Source organism: Sus scrofa, chromosome 8 (assembly GCF_054392235.1).
Source record: "Sus scrofa isolate SSC_HxYL_T2T_F1_AM1 chromosome 8, Sscrofa_HxYL_maternal_Yorkshire_Landrace_v2.0, whole genome shotgun sequence".
Taxonomy (NCBI): Eukaryota; Metazoa; Chordata; class Mammalia; order Artiodactyla; family Suidae; genus Sus; species Sus scrofa.
In genome coordinates this window covers 72,946,675-72,966,164 of record NC_139390.1, presented here as the reverse complement: position 1 = coordinate 72,966,164, position 19,490 = coordinate 72,946,675, and the positions used below count along the sequence as shown (strand labels likewise).

General features: G+C 38.9%; 1 long non-coding RNA gene and 1 pseudogene across 2 annotated transcripts; both read left to right on the top strand.

Annotated features, from left to right (window-relative positions):
• The first annotated feature begins 2,453 nt into the window (after window positions 1–2,453).
• LOC146400846 (UDP-glucuronosyltransferase 2C1-like) lies at window positions 2,454–7,369 on the top strand (annotated as a pseudogene).
• Window positions 7,370–9,399: 2,030 nt separating this feature from the next.
• LOC106507782 (uncharacterized) lies at window positions 9,400–16,279 on the top strand. 2 transcript variants are annotated; one of them, XR_014812636.1, is made up of 3 exons: window positions 11,581–13,033; window positions 14,274–14,358; window positions 15,694–15,919. It is a non-coding gene; the product is annotated as an uncharacterized LOC106507782 (long non-coding RNA). The 2 variants fall into 2 exon arrangements; XR_014812635.1 differs by having other exon boundaries at window positions 9,400–13,033; window positions 14,274–16,279.
• Window positions 16,280–19,490: the final 3,211 nt, after the last annotated feature.

Genomic DNA, 19,490 nt, shown 5'->3' with positions numbered 1-19,490 from the left:
GCATCCTTAACCCACAGAGCAAGGCCAGGGATTGAAGCTGCAACCTCATGGTTCCTAGTAGGATTCATTAACCACTGAGCCATGATGGGAACTCCTAATGTTATGACATTTTAAACTTTTTATTTTTGTTACTGATGGTCCTTCTCCTCCAAGAAAGACCCATATGACAGGGTTTCACATGCAATGTGCCCAGATCAGAACCCACTTGAAACATGCATTGATTATTGCAATTTCATATTTAAAACAGACTTCTTGGTAACTGTCTGGAAACAACAGGTCCGTGAATAAGTCTCTCATAGTTTAAGTCATCATGTGTTTTCCCACGTATACATTTGGATACTTTCTGTCCTCAGAATAAAGTAGCAAATATATGTTGGGTGCCTCCCCAAAGGATGAGCAAGAAGTGGCTAGTATGTTGGACACCTGTGGGAAACACATGAGCCTTCGAAAGTGGAGATTAAACCCTATGAATATTCACATGTGATCAGCCCCATCAATAAAATTGAGATCCAGCAATCAAGGGAATTTGGGGTCATCTTTTCCAAAAGAGAGTAGAGTTTTGCCTTTTGCCTTTTTTCTACAAGGAGAAAAACCTGATAATTTTTCGTCGGCTTTTTCAGGAATTAAGGGCAGCATATGTATTCCATTCTGTGACGTGTACGTCAGGTACCTCAAAGTATTATCAGCTGTGGGAGTGGAGCAGGGAAGAGTTCTACAGTAAGTCTAGCCTGTGGTATAGGCTATAATTCAGGTAGACTTCATGGTAGAAAATATGTCAGTAGTGTGAGAAGCTGCTGGGCGGTAGGTGCCCTTTGCTCATCCTTGGATGTCTGCCAAAATCAGTGTTCTGTGGGAATGACAGAAGAGCTTTCTTATTCTGCAGTCTTGCTGATGTCACTCCAGATAAGAAAGTCTTATCATGGAAACCTGAAAGGAAGCTGATATCAGTGGAGGTGGAATATGAAGCAGCATAAGATTAGAAACTACTCAAGATTTTTTGGGCCATTTCAGAGAGTATAGATTTTAATGAGAAAGGTATTGAACCAATTTGCACCAGCATGATATTTTCTTAAATATATATATATATATATATATATAAAACATCAAGTTTCTTTATGGACAGTGAGTTACAGGTGTGCAGAAGCTGAAACAGTGATATTGGAAAGCTGCTGCCCTAAGTCCAGGTTAGATATGAAGATGAATAGGCTTAGACAGGTGACATTGAAGACTGCAATGGCAAACAGGTTGCTTTATAATTTGGGGTTAAAATTTATAGATGTAGTAAGTCATTGACTAGTTACACAATTATATTTTATTGTTGGCCAACTATTATTATGATAATGTTAGCATCATATATTCCCATTGAGTAATTGCTTGAGGAAAACCAAATTTTTTAAGCAGAACGATAGCAGATGAAGCCATTATCCTAACTATTATTGTATCCATTTCTACATGGAGTAGTGGCATCCATGTGTGCATATCCAGGCAAAAATAAGTGGGACTTTACATTCTAAGAAGTATCTTAGAATAAGAAAGTAAAGAAAATGGAATTGGATATTCTGGAAGGAAGATTATCAAGACATTTTCTTTATGACTTGGCCTTTTCCATTCTAAGGTGTCTTGTCACAACATGACGTTAATTTTACGTAGAAATAGAACTTGAACTCATATCTGCAGTAAGAGTAAAAAGATATATTTTATCTTTTTCTTAAAGATAGATATGATTTAGCAGCAAATGCACTTTATTTAGTTTGTTTGCTTGTTGTTTTGTCCTTTTAGGGCCGCAGCCAAGGCATATGGAGGTTCCCAGGCTAGGGGTCAAATCAGAACTGCAGCCGCAGGCCTACACCACAGCCACTGCCACACCAGATCTGAGCCACATCTGCAAACTAAACCACAGACCATGGCAACACGGGATCCTTAACCCACTGAGCAAGGCCAGGGATTGAACTTGCATCCTCATGGATGCTAGCCAGATTCACTTCTGCTGAGCCACGACGGGAACTGCATGCACTTTATTTAGAATCAGAAAACTTATATTTAAATCTCCCAGCTTTAGCATCTTTTAAAGTGGACATATCCTCTCCTTCTTGGAGCTAAGAGATTCTTTAGCTCTTTAGAGCTTCTTTCCTGTCTAGAATATGTAGCAGAATTACCAGTAAGAGAAATACGAGAGAAATCATTCTGATCACATGAACATTCAAATAAAACCAGAGGAAAAAATCCAAAAATCTAGCCTTAATTGACTGTACATCACATGATGATGCATTTTCTTAACATTATTTAGAAATTAGTATGGATTTGTGTTTAACTTTAAGCCACCTCTTTTGATACTCTCAAAAAGAAATTTGGAAACTCTCATTCTGGGAAGTGTTTGGTTGTTGTTTTTTTTTTTTTTTTTCCTAACTTATTAAATGTATCCCCTTCTTTTTCTCCTTCGAAACAGTGGTATTTCATTTTCATCTTTACCACGAAGTACACAATTCAAAGTTCAGCCCCACCTACTATAAACTGATTGAGCAGGTCAAGGGAGGACCTTTGGATTATCAGTTTCATGCACTTAAGTGGCTTATGCCAGATTTAATTTGAGCAAGAATTGATCATGAAGGCTATGAAAGGCATCTGGGTCTTTTTGATGCCACATCTATGTTTCCTTGACTCCGGAAGGACTGGGGAAGTACTTGTATGACCTGCAAATTTCAGCCATCAGATTAATCTAAACATTATTCTGGAAGAACTTCACCTTCGTGGGCACGAGGCAACCATCCTAGTACTTCCACCAAGCCTTCTGCTTGATCATACCAAGATCCCCTTTAAGGTGGAGATCTCCCAACTGCCAGTAACAAAAGAGGCTTTCACGGAAGAGCCTGGTAGTGGTCTCTATACAAGTTCTTTTTAAGTTCCAAAACTCTCATGGTCGAACATCCAAGTAGAACTAACAAAACTGATCAGCAGCTTACTAATATCAGACAAAAAGTATGTGACAGCACTGTTACACACAAGGAGTTTCTCAGCAGGCTACAGGCAGCTAACGTTGATGGCTGCATTTCTGACCCTTGAAGTTTTTGTGGGGAGTTGGTGGCTGAGCTCTTCGGTGTTCCATTGAAACTCTTTCCGGTTTTCCTATGGGAATGTCTTGAGTTCCCATTGTGGCTCAGGGGAAACGAATCTGAAGAGCATCTGTGAGGACACAGGTTCAAGCCCTGGCCTCGCTCAGTGGGTTCAGAATCTGGCATTGCCGTGACCTGTGGTGTCAATGAGAGATTGTGTGCTGGACTTCTTGTGCCTTCTTCATATGTTCCTGGCAGCCTGTCGAGACTGGCAGACAAGACCACTTTCTGCAGAGCCTGGAGAACTGGCTTTCCTATACAATGAGTGCAATGATATATTCATGTTACATATTTCTGGAGTGCGATGTGTATTATAGCAAAGTTTTAGGGGAGATTACTTTGCATGTAATCATGTTTCTTGCTTCACATATAAAATGTAAATATTTATCTGACTGTATGAAAAGTGACAGAAGGTGTTTTTAAGTGAGCAACCAAGCTCCTGTTGCCTTCTCACTTTGTTGATCATTTCTTATGCTGAGCCAAAGCACTTGATTTTAAAGGAGTTCCATTTATTTTTAACTGTATTGCTTATGCTTTTGGTGTCATATTTAGAGACTCATTGGCAAGACACATGTCAAGAAATGTTTCTTCTCTGTGTGAGGAATTTTCTGGCTTCAGGTCTCACACTTACGTCTCTAATTGATTTCAAGTTAATTTCGGTAGTGCAGTGAGATGGGGGTCTATTTTCATTCTTTTGCATGTAAATGTCAAATGTTTTCAGCAAGAGTTATTTAAAGGACTGTCTTTCCTCATTGACTACCTTTTATGCCCTTGGGAAATATCAGGTTTTGTTTTGTTTTTCTTTTTCTTTTTTTTTTTTTTTTTCCTTCTTTGCCAGGTTGGCTTTGGCCCTCTGGGGTCTTTGTAGTTCCACATGAATTTGAAAATTGTTTTCTTTGTTCCTACTTTGACAGAAGTATCTCTGTCACCCTATCATTACTTTAAAAATCTATTCTTAAAAAATTCAAAATTTCCTTTATGGTTGTGGTCTCTTGTTTTACATAACCACTTCCCTTTTCCTTTTTTCAAGTATCTGCTCTAAATTTTCTCTGAGAAATTATTTCTTCAACAACTCAAAAACAATATGAGACCCTGGAGTTCCTGCCATGGCTCAGTGGAAACACATCTGACTAGCATCCACGAGGATGCAGGTTCAATCCCTGGCCTCGCTCAGTGGGTTAAGGATCTGGCGTTGCCGTGAGCTGTGGTATAAGGTCACAAACATGGCTCAGATCTGGCATTGCTGTGGCTGTGGTGTAGGCCAGCAGCTGCAGCTCCGATTCAACCCCAGCCTGGGAACCTGCATATACCGGCGTGCCCCCCTAAAATAAAAAAGACCCAAAAAACCCCACATGAGACCCTAAAAATTGTGGACAGAAACCACTGCACCTATCATCACTCATCTATATTCAGAGTCCAAGTTACAAAAGGCAAAGCTGAGAAAGGATAAGCTTAAAATCTCACCGTGGTGACAATTTCCGAGTCATGGACCAAGCAGTGACTGATCTACAGCTGGATCGAAGTTGTTTGTGTACTTCTGGTTCCAGCAGAAGTTTGATCCTAGTCTTGGAATCTCTCTTTTATAGTGAAGCATTAGTGGTAATAGGATATGATTCTGTCTCTTGGTCCTTCCTAGCTCTTGGCACCTTAGAATATTCTTTTGGGAAACATATCAGTAACCTGAGAAAGAAGAATAAAGGCTCAATAAATAGAAGACAAACATTTATTTCACTCCCATAAATGTTAAAATGCTCTCAGATAGAGATTGCCGCTCAGGATCAATTTAGGATCTCCCTTGTATAGTGTATTCCAAGCATATTTTTCAAATTTTAAAAGTATAACTCGTAACTTATACGATTGCCAATTGAATCATGTAATAGATACATTCAAATAACTGAGGAGGAAACTAGTAAGATGGCATCTTTTTCAAAAATATTTGTAGGAATTATTTATAAATATTTTTTGGAGAAAATGGAATGTGAAGATAGTACTATAGGATAGATATAAAAATGTTTAATTTCTTACAGGGCAAAAACATCATAATGTAGGGGATGATCTTTTCTACAAAATAGAAATAGGCAAGTTAACATTTAACTTCACAGTATCTAACCCAGACATCCACAGTACATCAATATTAAATAACAAAACAAAACATAGGCACATTTTCCTAAAGGGGCATAAATAATCCTTTAATATTTCCGTATTCAACAAATGCCACAGCATGATACCAAATGTGGTATTGCTTTTGGAAATAAGTTCCTAAAAATGTGTTTATCCTGTCAATTGTGTTTCTTAATTTTCCTGCTATATTGTCTTCATCTCAATAAAATGCATTAGGAATTCTAGATTAATCACGAAGCAGTGAAGAATTGAAAGGAAAAAAAATATCCGGTATGAAAGAATGTAAATCCACTCTATCAACCATGTGATGCTACAATTCCACTCCTAGGTTTATGACTAAGGTTAATGAACATATGTGTCCACATAAGGCATACACTTGAATGCTCCGGGCACGATTATTCACAGCAGGCACATGTGAAGACAATGCAGATGTTCATCACCTGAAGAATGAATAAACAAAATGAAGTCTATCCGTTTAAAAATATTATTCAGCAGCAAAAAGGAATGAAGTACTGATATATACTACCACATGGATGAACTTGGAAAAAATATGCTAAGTGAAAGAAGGGAGCCCAAAAGACCACATGGTATATGATTTCATTTAAGGTAAGTGAAATAAGCTCATTCTAGGAAAGGCAAATAAAGAAAGAAAGTAGATTAGTGGTTGTCAGGGGCTGAGATGAGGGAGAAATGGAGAATGGCTGCCAATGGGTATAGGACTTTGGGGGGGGGGCAGACATGAAATTTTCTAAAATGTAATAGTATTGATTGTTTCACAATGTTATAAATATACTAAAAACTACACAGCTGTTATGTAATGGCATGGCACATAAATTGCCTCGCAATAAAACAGCCGTAAAATTGGTGTGGGAGTAAAATAAAGCATTTCACAGAGTGAATAAGATTATACACATGATTGACATCAACAAGGCGCTGAGATGGAATATGCACTGATTATGAAATGGATGTGATAAGTTTGTCATCACCAGAATCAAACCCCTAACTAACTGAGCTTTTTCATGGTCTCTGCTGTGAATAGATGGTCCTGGTCCATTCAAAACCCCTCATATTTTCTAATCAACATTTTAACATACTTAGAACATCAAGGAAAATATTCAAAAAGTCGTGTGGTGAGAAACCATTCCTGGTATCAGTGATATGGAGTACACAGTTCAAAAGGACACCAAAATTCTAGGCAAGGTTCCATCCACTACAATAACTGAACAGAATTCAGAAGTGAGCTCTGGTACCAAACTAAGGAACATAATTTAATTCAGAATCACTAACTTGAGTTCTTGTTCCATTAAAGTTCATTTGGTAGACACTTCAGGTCAAAGGACCCCTTTTGTACTGCTCGTAGGCTCAATATGTCAACACAGCAAATATTTCATCACTAGGTGACTATGGATGGGTGTATCTTCACTAAGGAGGGCAGGGTCTTGGGAAAAGGCACTATGATTATGAATACCAAATAAGATGATCGCTTTTAAATTTTTATTAAAAGATTTCCATTCTAGATACGCTATAGTTACTTGTGGCAGTACATTTCCAAACACGAGGGGAAAAAAGATGAATAAATTATAAAAGCTCTTTTTTGAAGACACAGAAAGCTTTGGAGCAAGGAGGATGAGATAAATTGGAATTCCAGGAGAGGAGGAGACCACAATAGCAGGCTGAGGGTCACTGGCTGAGTGTCCTGTTCCATGCTAGGAGCAGGTGAGGATTCTGAGCATGGAGTAGGGCTCAGGTTTGCTCAAGCTGAAAGGCTTTATTGGCAGAGAGAAAGCAGCAGGCTTTTGGCTGTGTTCCATACTTACATATGTGTGTGGTTATTCACCATCTCAGTATTGTGTAGTCATGGGGAAAGCCCAGTTGATTTCTCATGGGTTACATAGGACCAATATTGGTTCTTTAAGGATTTTTCTTAGAAATTCACTGGTAAGACATTTTCCATTTAACCTGTCAGTTTGGTTTTGCTCAATCATCTTTCAGTTTATTCAGGAAAACCTACCACTTTATGTGAGGTTATGGGGAAAGCTGAAATGTGGTTAATTCAAACTTATCGGTGTACTGAATTTCTTCACTCTTATTAACCTAATTTTGAATTTGTTGGAGGACTGCACTGCAAGCCTTTGTAGCCCCTATCTAAGATGATTAAATGTGCTTAGTTTTGCATGTTTGAGTATTTACCTCCTGGAATGATTTCTAGTTTATTACTTACAGTATTTGGCCTTCAAATTGAAAACTCGGACATAGGAATCAATGGGAATGATCCACGTGGACTATTATAAGACCAGAAGTATTAATAACATAATCATGGTAGTCGCTGGTGTTCCTCAAATATGCCAACTCCTTGACGAAAGTAGTATTTCTAGCCACCAAGCTTGGGATAACTGTCCAATACTCCATGGGAAATGAGTATGAGCTGAAGTGCATCACTTCCAGGTCCAACGCTAACTGTGAGGTCCAGATAGTCCAGAGGTCTCTTTTCCTCTCTTCTGTCAATGGGAGTGTGTTCCTAACTGGCTGCTCTGTCAAGCTGAGTCCTTGTTGAGGAAATATAAGAAATAGTTGCTGCTGAATATATTGATACATGACATAAGAAATAAGCCCCTGAGATTTTGGAATGTCATGTTATTTAGCAAAGTCGTGTCGAAGGAATAATCAATAGCGGGAATATTACAGTACTTTTAGGAAAAAAAGTCAGAGATGTGATGGCCCACCCAAAATCTGGGCAGAAGTTCAGTCATGATGAACTATTTGGTTTGATTAGAGGAGAGAAATTCGCCTGGAGAGATGATCAGAGAATCAGTTATGAAAAAACAAATGGGCACTCCTGAGTAATCTTTACTTCAAATTCAAGGTCAATGAGGGATGAATGTATAATTTTTAAGCAGGAATGTGACACAGCTTACACTATCATAAATATTGAGTATTGAATTATTTGGAATGGAGCAAGATTTAAAGCAGAAATGAGCTGAAATATAGGTGCAATAGTTCCTGCAAGACTTTATAGAGATCTGAGCTACAATATGATAGCAATTTTTAGTATAAATGGAGAGATTTAGGGAGTATTTGCAAAGAAAATCAATAGGATTTTCTGATAGGCTGGAAGTGGAAATTAAGTGACAGTATCCAAAATTATTCCTTGGCTCTCGTTGTATGTGACAATGTGTATGTCATCCCTTTATTTATTTCTGTATTTCTGTATTTATTGATAGAGGCCACTTAGTAGAGAATATTGTCATTTACTAAGGGGAAGAAGTAAGGCGAGCAGTTGTGAGGGAAAATTATTTGTTCATATTGGGGAGGGGATGCTGAATGAGGTACAATGCAGTATCTGGCAAGCAGCTATTAAATACACTGTCTAATATCAAGGGACAGATTATGTAGTATTTGCCATTTCTAAAATTGATAGACTCTTTTTAGATATTTGCATTCATAGAGCAACTGATTACAGAAAATTCTTACCACGTTTTCCCACCTATCTCCTGAGTCCTCCCATTCACAGCTGCCCACACAGGTGTGGCACATTTGCTACAACCTATGAACCAAAATTTACATATTAATGTGAACCAATATCCATCGTTTACAATGAGGTTCATCTTATAAGGTTCATTCTTTGTGTGTGCATTACATGTTTTGATAAATGTTTAGAACATGTATCTACACTTACACTATCATACAGATCAACAGTCCTCAAAATCCCTTGTGCTCTGCATCCTTTCTTGCCCCTAAATCTCTGGAAATCATTACTGGAGCTCTGGAGTCTATCTGAGCACTTACAACTCACAGGGGAAAGCTTGCCTGGGAACTGTGGTTAATTTTCGTCAACTTCTACCTTCAGAGTAGCTTCAAAGCCTCCATCACTCAGCCCTGTGTCAAGCAATATGCCTGTCTTTTAGGTCACAAATACTGGGGTCCTGCACCCTGATTGCTGACTACTGCCTTTGATCACTGAGTTGCAGGTATAGAAGCTGGCCACAGTTGTTGTGACCTTTATTAGCAGAAGCAACTTCAGGAGTTTTAAAGGATCAGTACTATGTGTTCTTTCTTTTTTCTCCATTTGGAAGCCAAGCATTGAGGAATTAGGGCATATTTATTCTTTTATTTTTTTTTTATTTTTTGTCTTTTCTAGGGCCGCTCCCATGGCACGTGGAGGTTCCCAGGCTAGGGGTCTAATCGGAGCTGTAGCTGCCGGCCTATGCCAGAGCCACAGCAATGCAGGATCCAAGCCGAGTCTGTGACCTACACCACAGCTCATGGCAATGTGGGATCCTTAACCCACTGAGCAAGATCAGGAATCGAACCCACAACCTCATGGTTCCTAGTCAGATTCCTTAACCACTAGCCATGGCGGCAACGCCCATAAATTTTTTAATTAAAAAAAAACCTCACATTGTAGAATTGAAAGCTATATGTATGTTCAGAGAAACACACAGGTTCATCAAAGACCTGAGGTAAACCTAAGGACTTAACCTCAGCCTGATATCTAGCAAAGACAAATACTTCAATAATTTTAGAAAAATCTAAACTAACAAAGGGGCAAATCTGATTTCTGGAGTTAGGACATCATAAAAATCAAATGCACAGTTCTCAACAAATATCACAAGGCACACAAAGATTGAAGAAACTATGGCCCAAGCAAAGGAACAGAATAAATTGAGAGAAACTGTTCCTGAAGGAGCCTGGATTTTGGAGTCTCTAGAAAAAGCCTTTAGAACCACTGTCTTAAAGATGCACACAAACCTAAAGACAGTGATAAAGAGAAGAAAATGATGTAGGAACAGAATGAAATATTGATAATGAGAAAGAAATTATTAAAGAAATAACCAAGAAGACATTCCGGAGCTGAAAGTTACAGCAACTGAAATGGCATGAGCAGGCAAAAGACAGAATCATTGAAATTATCAAGTTGGAGGCACCAAAAGAAGAAGAAAATGAAGACAAAGAAACAAAGCCTAAAAGACTTGTAGGACATCATTCACGTCATTCTGTGAATGAACATGGACATGGGAGTCCCAGAGTGAGAGTCACAGAAAGAGAGAAAAGGGAAGAAAGGATATTTAAAGAAGTAAATGGCTTAAAATGGCCCCAATTTAAGGAGACCCATAAATCTACACATCCAAGAAGCTGAGTAAACTTCAAGTAGGCGAAACTCAAAGAGACCGAAGCTAAGACACATTATATTCAAGTTGCTGAAAGTCAAAGATAATGCGTGAATCTTGAAAGCAGCAGCGAGAAGGGATCTGTTACCTAAAAGACAGGCATGTTGCTTGACACAGGGCTTTGTGATGGAGGCTTTGACGCTGCTGCTACTCTGAAGGGTTGAAGTTGACTAAAATTAACCACAGTTCCCAGTCAAGCTTTCCCCTGTGGGTTTCAAGTGCTCAGATAGAATCCAGAGCTCCAACAGAGGTACTTCCTGTAGCTTTGGCTAGTACAATTGTGTTTAGGTAGAGAGACCTGTCTTGATGCTTCCGATTCTGACCCTAAGCCTTGTATCTTAATGCAACTGAAAATTCATTGATTTTATGTAGATGCTTTTTGGATTAAATATTTAAATGGTACGGCTTCCCTCAAACAATTCGTGAAAGGAATTCGGTTATGGATACAAAAATTCTTATGACCATTTGCAACTTAAAATAACCACAGCTCACAGCAACGCCAGATCCTTAACCCACTGAGCAGGTCCAGGGATTGAACCCACATCCTCGTGGATACTAGTTGGTTTGCTGCCACTGAGCCATGACGGGAACTCCCTGCAGAGTAAGTGTTGATAAGGAAAACAGGAGACAAGCAAAAAGACATACAGCCAAAGATACAAAGAAGGAACCACAATGAGACTCATGGAGCAGGATGGAGAATCAGTATAGTCAAGACTCACACCCCCAAGGAGCCAATTGTTTGAGCCCACCACAGGGCTCCTTAGCCCAGTGGTTCTGCACTAGGACGTCAAGCCCCCAGGACAGGGGCTTTGAAGACCAATGCAGATTACTTTTGGAAGAGCCGAGGGCTCTTGGTAGTCAAACTGCCACAACAGAAGCGCCCACGCGGACAAATAGGGCCACCCCTAGAGCATATAGCTCTGAGGACCCACCACTTGGATGCATTGCACCACTTGGATGCACTGGATGTCTCCAAGGTCAGGAAATGTAACCAACCTCCTGCCAGATACATAAAAATAAAACACAGAAGATGAAATGAGGTGACAGAGGACTATGCTCCAAATGAAACCACACGTTAAAACCCCAGAAGAAGAACTAACGGCAGCGACCTACTTTTAAAAACAAAATCCATTTTCCTATTAAAACTTAATCTAATCCCAGCTCAACCAGGCACAAACCCCCTTTTTACTCAAAATATATTTATCGTTCACTTCTGTCATAGGTGAAGCCTAACGCAACAGTGATGGATACCCTGTGTTGTCACAGGTGAGCCCCATTATTCACCAAAGACATCACAACTGGCCAATGCAAGTACAGACACAGACACATAAAAACATACCCACAAACCCACAAACAAAGGATCAGACAAGGTGTGGCCCCCCAAATTCTACTTCCATTCAAAAACAGGAGCCTCCAGAGTGGCGTGACTCCTCAAAGAGAATGGATCCAGAGAGTCTCATCCCAAAATGAAACAACCAAAATACAAATAAGCTACAGTCACAGGAAAATCAAAGGAACTATGCTCCAAGAATTCCACTTCTTCTCCCAGATAGAGGCCTCCAAACAGATTGGCCCAGCTGTCCAAACAGAACAGACCCAGAGTGGCTCACTTCCTGAAAGGAGATGAACCCAAATTACATGGAGAGAGTTCCCAGCCTGCACAAGCTGGAGCAACTTACTCCCAAGGGACACTAAACATGGACCATTGTTCTGGATGTTTCTCAGCTCCAAACAGCCTTGTGTCTAGGGGGACCAGTGGCTGTCAGGGAGAGTCCTTCCAGTAGCCCAGAGCAAAATGAGCTCCAGCAGCTGCTAGAGACTCAGGGAAGGCACTGCCTCTGGGGTCAACCTGCCATGGGCACAGAATCCTGGGCTGACTTCACCATATTGTTACCTGAGTGCAATTTCATGTGCTTGAAACACAGTGAGGCCAAACAAACCAAAAATCAGCGTTTGGAGCAGGGAAAAGTTTATTGCTGGGCCTTGTAAGGAAAAGTGTGGCTTGTGCCCCCAAACCCCCAAATTCCCTGAAGGGTTTCTTTCAGCAAAGCACTTTCAAAAGCCAGGTGAGAGAGGGATGTGGTTTGTTGTTGCAAACTTCTAGGTGTAGTAATCCTTTGTTCTTGCAGCTCTCCACTTAGGTCAGGTCAGGTCAGGTCAGGGTGTTCCTGTAAACCTCCAACACAACAAATGTTATTCTCTGTTATGCAACTTTTTATCTCTATTTAAATGAACTCTTAAAGGTCAGAGACTTGAGATAGGCTATGGCTTATGTTTCAGGTCATAGGCAACATTCTTTTACAAAAGGTGCAGAGCCAGCATGACTAAGCACAAACAGCAGAGTACAGAGGTTAAAATAAAAGAAACAGATCTCATATGGAGTCAGATTTGTTCTTCCCTATTATATTTATAGGAGTACAAACCGATGCATCTACATAGCTCTCATATGACCCAATTCTGGCTGCATGTTGAAAGGAACTGAAATCATGGAATCAAACAGAGGTTTATACAACAGTGATCGCTGCAAGATCATTCACAACTGCAAAATGAATGGGTAAAGAAAATGTGATATATACACAAGATGGAATATGACTCGGACTTAAAAAGAAAGGAAATTCTGATATGTTACAACAGGTATGACCCATGAACATAAGACTAAGAAAAATAATGCTGTCAGAAGACAAGTACCGTATGATTCCATTTATATCCGATATCTTAGAGTGGTCAACTTCATAGAGATAGAAACTAGAATAGAGCTTACCAGGAGTTAGAGAGTGGAGCTATCACTTAATTATACAGAGTTTCTATTAGGGATGATGAAAATATTTGGGGTCTAGATAGTGCTGATGGTTATACAACATACATACATACATACATACATATACCACAGTAGAGGTGTTTAATGCTACCAAATTCTATACTTATAGTCCTTTAACATGATAGATGTCATTATATATTGTACTATAATAAAAAGACAATGATTCTATGTCACTGCCAAGTATATGACAAAGGTCAAAGCACTAACAATTTCTCAGTGAAGTAAATAACATCCTTCCTCTTTGTCTCTCAAGACTTTGTTTCAAAACTCCCTTGTACCAGCATGGCCTGGTAACACCCATATGTAATTGTTTCAGATACAGGTTGTCTTTTTGCCTTCATCTTCTGAGCAAGAATTGACCCGATGTTGATAGCCTATTGATTAGGATTATTGCAAGCACTTGAAAATATGGTTGAATGCTGTGAGACACAGGGGTTTGTGCTGAAAACTGTAAGGACTGGGCTCCTACTGTACAACACCAGGAGCTATGTGTGATTGGGTCACTTTGCTGTACAACAGAAACTGAAGAACCATTCATTGTAAATCAAGTATAATAAAAAAAAATAAGGGAGTTCCCATCGTGGCTCAGTGGAAATGTATCTGACTAGCATCCAGGAGGAGGCAGGTTAGATCCCTTGCGTTGCTCAGTGGGTTAAGGATCCAGTGTTGCCATGAGCTGTGGTGTAGGTTGTAGACGTGGCTCGGATCCTGTGGCTGGCAGCTACAGCTCTGGTTTGACCCCTAGCCTGGGAACCTCCATATGTTGTGGGTGTGGCCCTAAAAAAAGAATTAAAAGAAAAGAAAGAGAAAAGGTCAAAAAAAAAGTTAAAAAAATGATTTAAAAAACGGTTATTTGCTAGAAAGAATAATGGAAAAGAAAATATGTGTGTAGTGTCAGTGGTTTAAAAACATGCATTACTTAATCACTCAGGGCCTCAGTTTGATCTCGTGTTACCTGGAGGCATTGAATTAAATTAATTCTAACTGAACTCCTTCCTTCTGAGAGGATGTGATTCTCAAAATCTTCTAATAGAGTAGAGGCATTTATCTTTACAGGTTCTGTGGAGGTACCCAGGGAAGAAACCAGAAACTTTTGGAGCTAACACCAGGTTGTATGAATGGATTCCACAGAATGATCTTGGTAAGACCAAAGAGAAGAAAAGGTAATGGAACTAAAGGAAAAAGAGTCTGAATGATTACTCAATAGCAAATAAACCCAAGAATCTGATTTCAAAACAAACAAACAAGCAAACAATCTTATCTTCTTCACATTTCTCCTGGAGCTTGTTAAAGAAAAAATTATGCATGACATTTATTAAAGACTGTAAGGCACACTGTATTCAAGGCCGTCGTGATAAGCATAGGTGTTACTGCAATGGACTTGTACAGTATGACAGAGTTGGACTCAACTCTGAGTACAAAAGGGGAAATGGGATATTTATGACAGAAGAACAGAGTTGGGGGAACACTGGATGGAAAATTACAAAGGAAATACCAGGGAAGGGGGAGATCTGACAAAACTAACCTGACCTAGTTCTTGCTGAAGGCAGACTAAGGTGATAAGTCATTTCTTGGGGGAAGGCGGAGGACGAGGAAACAGCTAACAAGGGTGATCACATAGCAGGGCCCAGAGAGTCTCGCTAAACTGAATTGGTAGGATGCTTGCAAAACTGGGCAATGGAGAGATAGAGAAGCCTCCAAATCAGTACCTCATTGACAAGAGAGTTCAGAGGATCCCGACCAGAATTTGGTCAAGGATAGAATCTTTGTGGAGCACTAACATAAATATGGAATTTATCATTCTTGTCTTTGTGATACAATTTCCCCCTCCTCTGAATCAGAGTCCAGGAAAGTACCTTTAGATCAGGCTCTCATTAATTTTTGTGCAGAATATTGTAGCAGCCTTCAGACTCTTCGTATCCATTTTCTAACTTCTCCTTTTCCTTCAGTAACTGTTTGGAAAAAAATGTCTAATAAACAGTTTCTCCAACTATATTATAAACGGTCCAGATTACTTAAGATCAAGTTCATAATCCCATCTTCTTAACAGAATACTTCATGCACTTTCCCTAGTCTATCTTTCTAGCCCGTTATGCCAACAGTCTCACATTGAAACTGCACATCTCACTTCTCCTTCTGCATTCGCACAAGTACTTGGTTCCTTACATCCAACCATTTCTTTTCATTAATGTATTGTCACCCTGATAACTTGTCCAGTGGGAAGTACTCTTCATCACATACTCTGCAGGAAACTTCTCCGTTTTTTGTGGAATGGCTTAATTGCTAGAATCACTAATTGCTACATAGCCTGGAGTAATCAATGGCTGCTTTCTGTACTGACTACAGGAGTTTATATATGGCCTATTGACAGAATTATATAGAAGATGCTACCTACCTGAATTAATGAATTACACGGGTGTTATGATTTTTTCTGTTCTTGAGACCCTTATGACTTAGAATAATTATTTCTTTCTAGGTCATCCTAAAACCAGAGCTTTTATTACTCACTGTGGAACCGATGGGATGTATAAAGCTATTTATCACGGGGTCCCTATGATGGGAATCAGCACCTGTTTGGTGATCAGCATGAGAACATTGCTCACAGGAAAGCCAGAGGGGCAACTGTTGAATTAGACTTGCACACAATGGCTCGTTCTGATCTGCTTAAGGCCTTGAAGGCAATTATTAACAACCCTTCCTGAGTATAAGATACATTGTCTTTGGAGAAGCCTTGGTATTTTAAAAGGAGTAAATTGTTTTATTCAGTTAAAGTGTTTACTCTTACATAATCACCATGAAATAGCTAACATCAAATACGACTGTCTTAGACTTCTCAAATTCTATGAAATCATTTAGATTCTCCTACTCTTATTGAGCAATAGATTCCTATCTCAAAGGAATACTAAATTTACTTAAAGAAATTAAGCTCTTGTTAAAGAGACACATATTTTTATTAATTAATCTTATTTATTTCTTAAAATGCCAATTTTAAGAAATGCCTTAACACTGTAAAGAATTTAAATGATAAAAGCATAGAGAAATAACAATGAAAAATGACTTAACTCTCCTCATGCAGCTAAAACTGTCTATCAATATAGAAAACTTACCTCAGCTATTTCCTTGAACCAAATTATAAATAGAAAAAAATGATAGGAGTTCCCATTGTGGCTCAGCATTGATGAACCTGATTAGGATCCATGAGGATGTGAGTTTGATCTCTGGCCTTGCCCAGTGAGTTAAGGATCTGGCATTGCCGTGAGCTGTGGTGTAGGTCACAGGTGTGGCTCAGATCCCACATTGCTGTGGCTGTGGCATAGGCCTGCTGCTGCAACTCCAATTCGACCCCTAGCCTGGGAACCTCCATATGCCATGGATATGGCCCTAAAAATGTGAAAAAGAAAAAAAAGAGAGAGAGAAAGAGAGTATAGAAACAATTCTATACAAATGAGATCATGCTGTTTGTTAACTTAACATGTCCTATAATTGTGTCTTTAAAACAAGAGAAAGACAGAGAGGTAAAACTGAGAGGTCCAAATGGAGACATAGACGACCCCAGCCTCACTGTCCCCTGTCAAAGACCAGCAGTTAGAAAGCTGCCCGTGAACAAAAACATCTCTGGGAGTGGTCTGAAGGCCACTTACGAAATTTTAGCAACACTATGGGGTAAAAACAAAACAAAACACCTGAGACTAATTACACAAGAGCAGAACAGAGATAGTTTTATTCCACCTGCCTTGTCCCATCTACAAGCCAGCATTGCTCATCACCAAGAGGAAACCTGCCATCCAGAAAGGGTTCCTCACCATGAAAGGAATAGTGAGTTGAGTCACCAATTTCTAAAGCCTTTCAGGGCACCCAAATAGAAAAATGAATCCTAAGTTGTAGCTACTTTACATCTAGAGGTTGTTTTTCTTTGTTTGTTTGTTTTTTGCTATCGTAGTTTTTTTTTTTTTGGGGGGGGGTTTTGCCATTTCTTGGTCCGCTCTTGCAGCATATGGAGGTTCCCAGGCTAGGGGTCTAACTGGAACTGTAGCCACTGGCCTATGCCAGAGCCACAGCAATGTGAGATCCGAGCCATGTCTGCAACCTACACCACAGCTTATGGCAATGCCAGATCCTTAACCCACTGAGCAAGGCCAGGGATCGAACCCGCAACCTCATGGTTCCTAGTCGGATTCGTTCACCATTGCGCCAAGACGGGAACTCCTGGTACTTTTTAAAGTATGGTAGTAGCATAAAAATAGATACATAGACCATTCCACCGGATTGAGTGTCCAAAAATAATCTCTCACCTATAAGGTCAAATATTATTTGATGAAAGAACCAAGAGACTCAACAAAAGTGTACAACCTCTTAAATCAATGGTGCCAGGGAAACTGGATAATCACACAGAGAAGGATGAAATAGGACCCCATCTTACAACATTTACAAAAAGTAACCCGAAATGGATTAAAACTTTCAAGATAAGACCTGAAACAATACAACTCCTAGAAGAAAATGTAGGGGAAAATCTTCCTTGATAAGGGTCTTGACAAAAATTTTTTGGATACGCCACCAAACAGCACAAGGAACAAATGCAAAACCCAATGCATTGACGACATCCAACTTAAAAGCTTCTGCACCGCACAAGAAATGATTTAAAAAATGAAAGGCAACCTACAAAATGGGAGAAAATATCTTAAATTATGTATCTGATAAGATTGATACACAGAACATATTTTTTTAAAAAAACCCTCATATAAATCAAGGAAAAAAATGAGTAGAGATGCCACATAGATATTTTTTCAAAGATGTACAGATGGCCAACAGTTACATGAAAGGGGACTTGATATTACTAAGCATTAGGAAATTAAAATCAAAACCACAATAAGATATCACTTCACACCCTTAGAATATACAACATCAGAGCAATGCAATTGAAAACAATCATTCACATAGGAAAAAATTTGATGATAGCCAAACATTACTTAAAATCTTAATTTCCTTCAAATTTCATTGAGATTATAAATGACGTGTAACATTGCATAAATTTGAGGTGCAAATACATGGAAATGCTTATATATTGCAAATGATTACCACCTTAGTATTAATGAACACCTCTAAGATCTCGCATAATTACTACTCTTTTCACCTGTGGTGAGAAAATTGAAAATCTATTCACTTAGCAACTTCCACACATAATAGACTATTAGTAACAAAGATCACAATGCTGTACATTAAAGTCACCAAAACTTATTCGTCCTGTAACTGGAGGTCTGTGCCTTTGAACCATCACCTACCCTCTTTCCTTAACTGCTAGTCCTCAGAACCCATCATTCTAGTCTCTGTTACTATAAGATCAGTTTTCTTTAGATTCCACATAGAAGTGATAGCATATGGTATTTGTCTTTCTCTGTCAGATGCATTTCACTTAGCATAATGCCCTCAAGCTCCATCCATGTTGTGGCCAGTGGAAAGATTTCCTTCTATCTCACAGATAAGTAATATTCAATTTTACACATCTATCACATTAACTTCATCCAGTGGGGCAGAAGATAGATTGCAACAAACCTAAGAATAAAGTTATTAAAAGCATTTCCCTCAAGCATGATATTTTCTGAAATAGATTTTTTTAATCAGACAAGTTTCTCTATGGAGTGTAATTTGCATGTATGCAAAATTGAAGCAAGGATATTGGAAGGCTACTACAGTAAGTCCAAGTTAGATATGAAAATGACTAGGGTTAGACTGATGGTAGTGAAGACTGCAAAGGAAAATAGATTGATTTATGATTTGTGGGTAGTATAAAATGTATAGGTATAGTAAGCAGTTAAACAATTATAGATTTTATTTTATTAAGAGCCAATTATTCTCTTGTTAATATTATCATCATATACTCCTATTGCTCAATTGCTTGAGGCCTGTTTAAGCAAAAGGATTACAGATAATGTTACTGTCCTAGATGTCACTGGATCCATTTCTGCACAGGGTAATGGCCTCCAATTGTGAAGAGCCAAGCAAACAAACAAACAAACAAACAAAAAAATGATTATGCAAAAAATCTTAGAAAAAGAAAGCAAAGCAAATAGAATTGGATGGGCTAGAAGGAAGGGTAAGATCATTGCGTTACATTTTTCAAGACTTGCCTTCTCCATTCTAAGACATCGCTTCTCAACCAAACATTAATATGACCAGAGGCAGAACTTGAATTCACATCTGCAGCAATAGTAAAAATATATTTTCTCTTTCTCTTAAAAGATAGTTGTGATGTAGCAGAAAGGTCACTGAATTTAG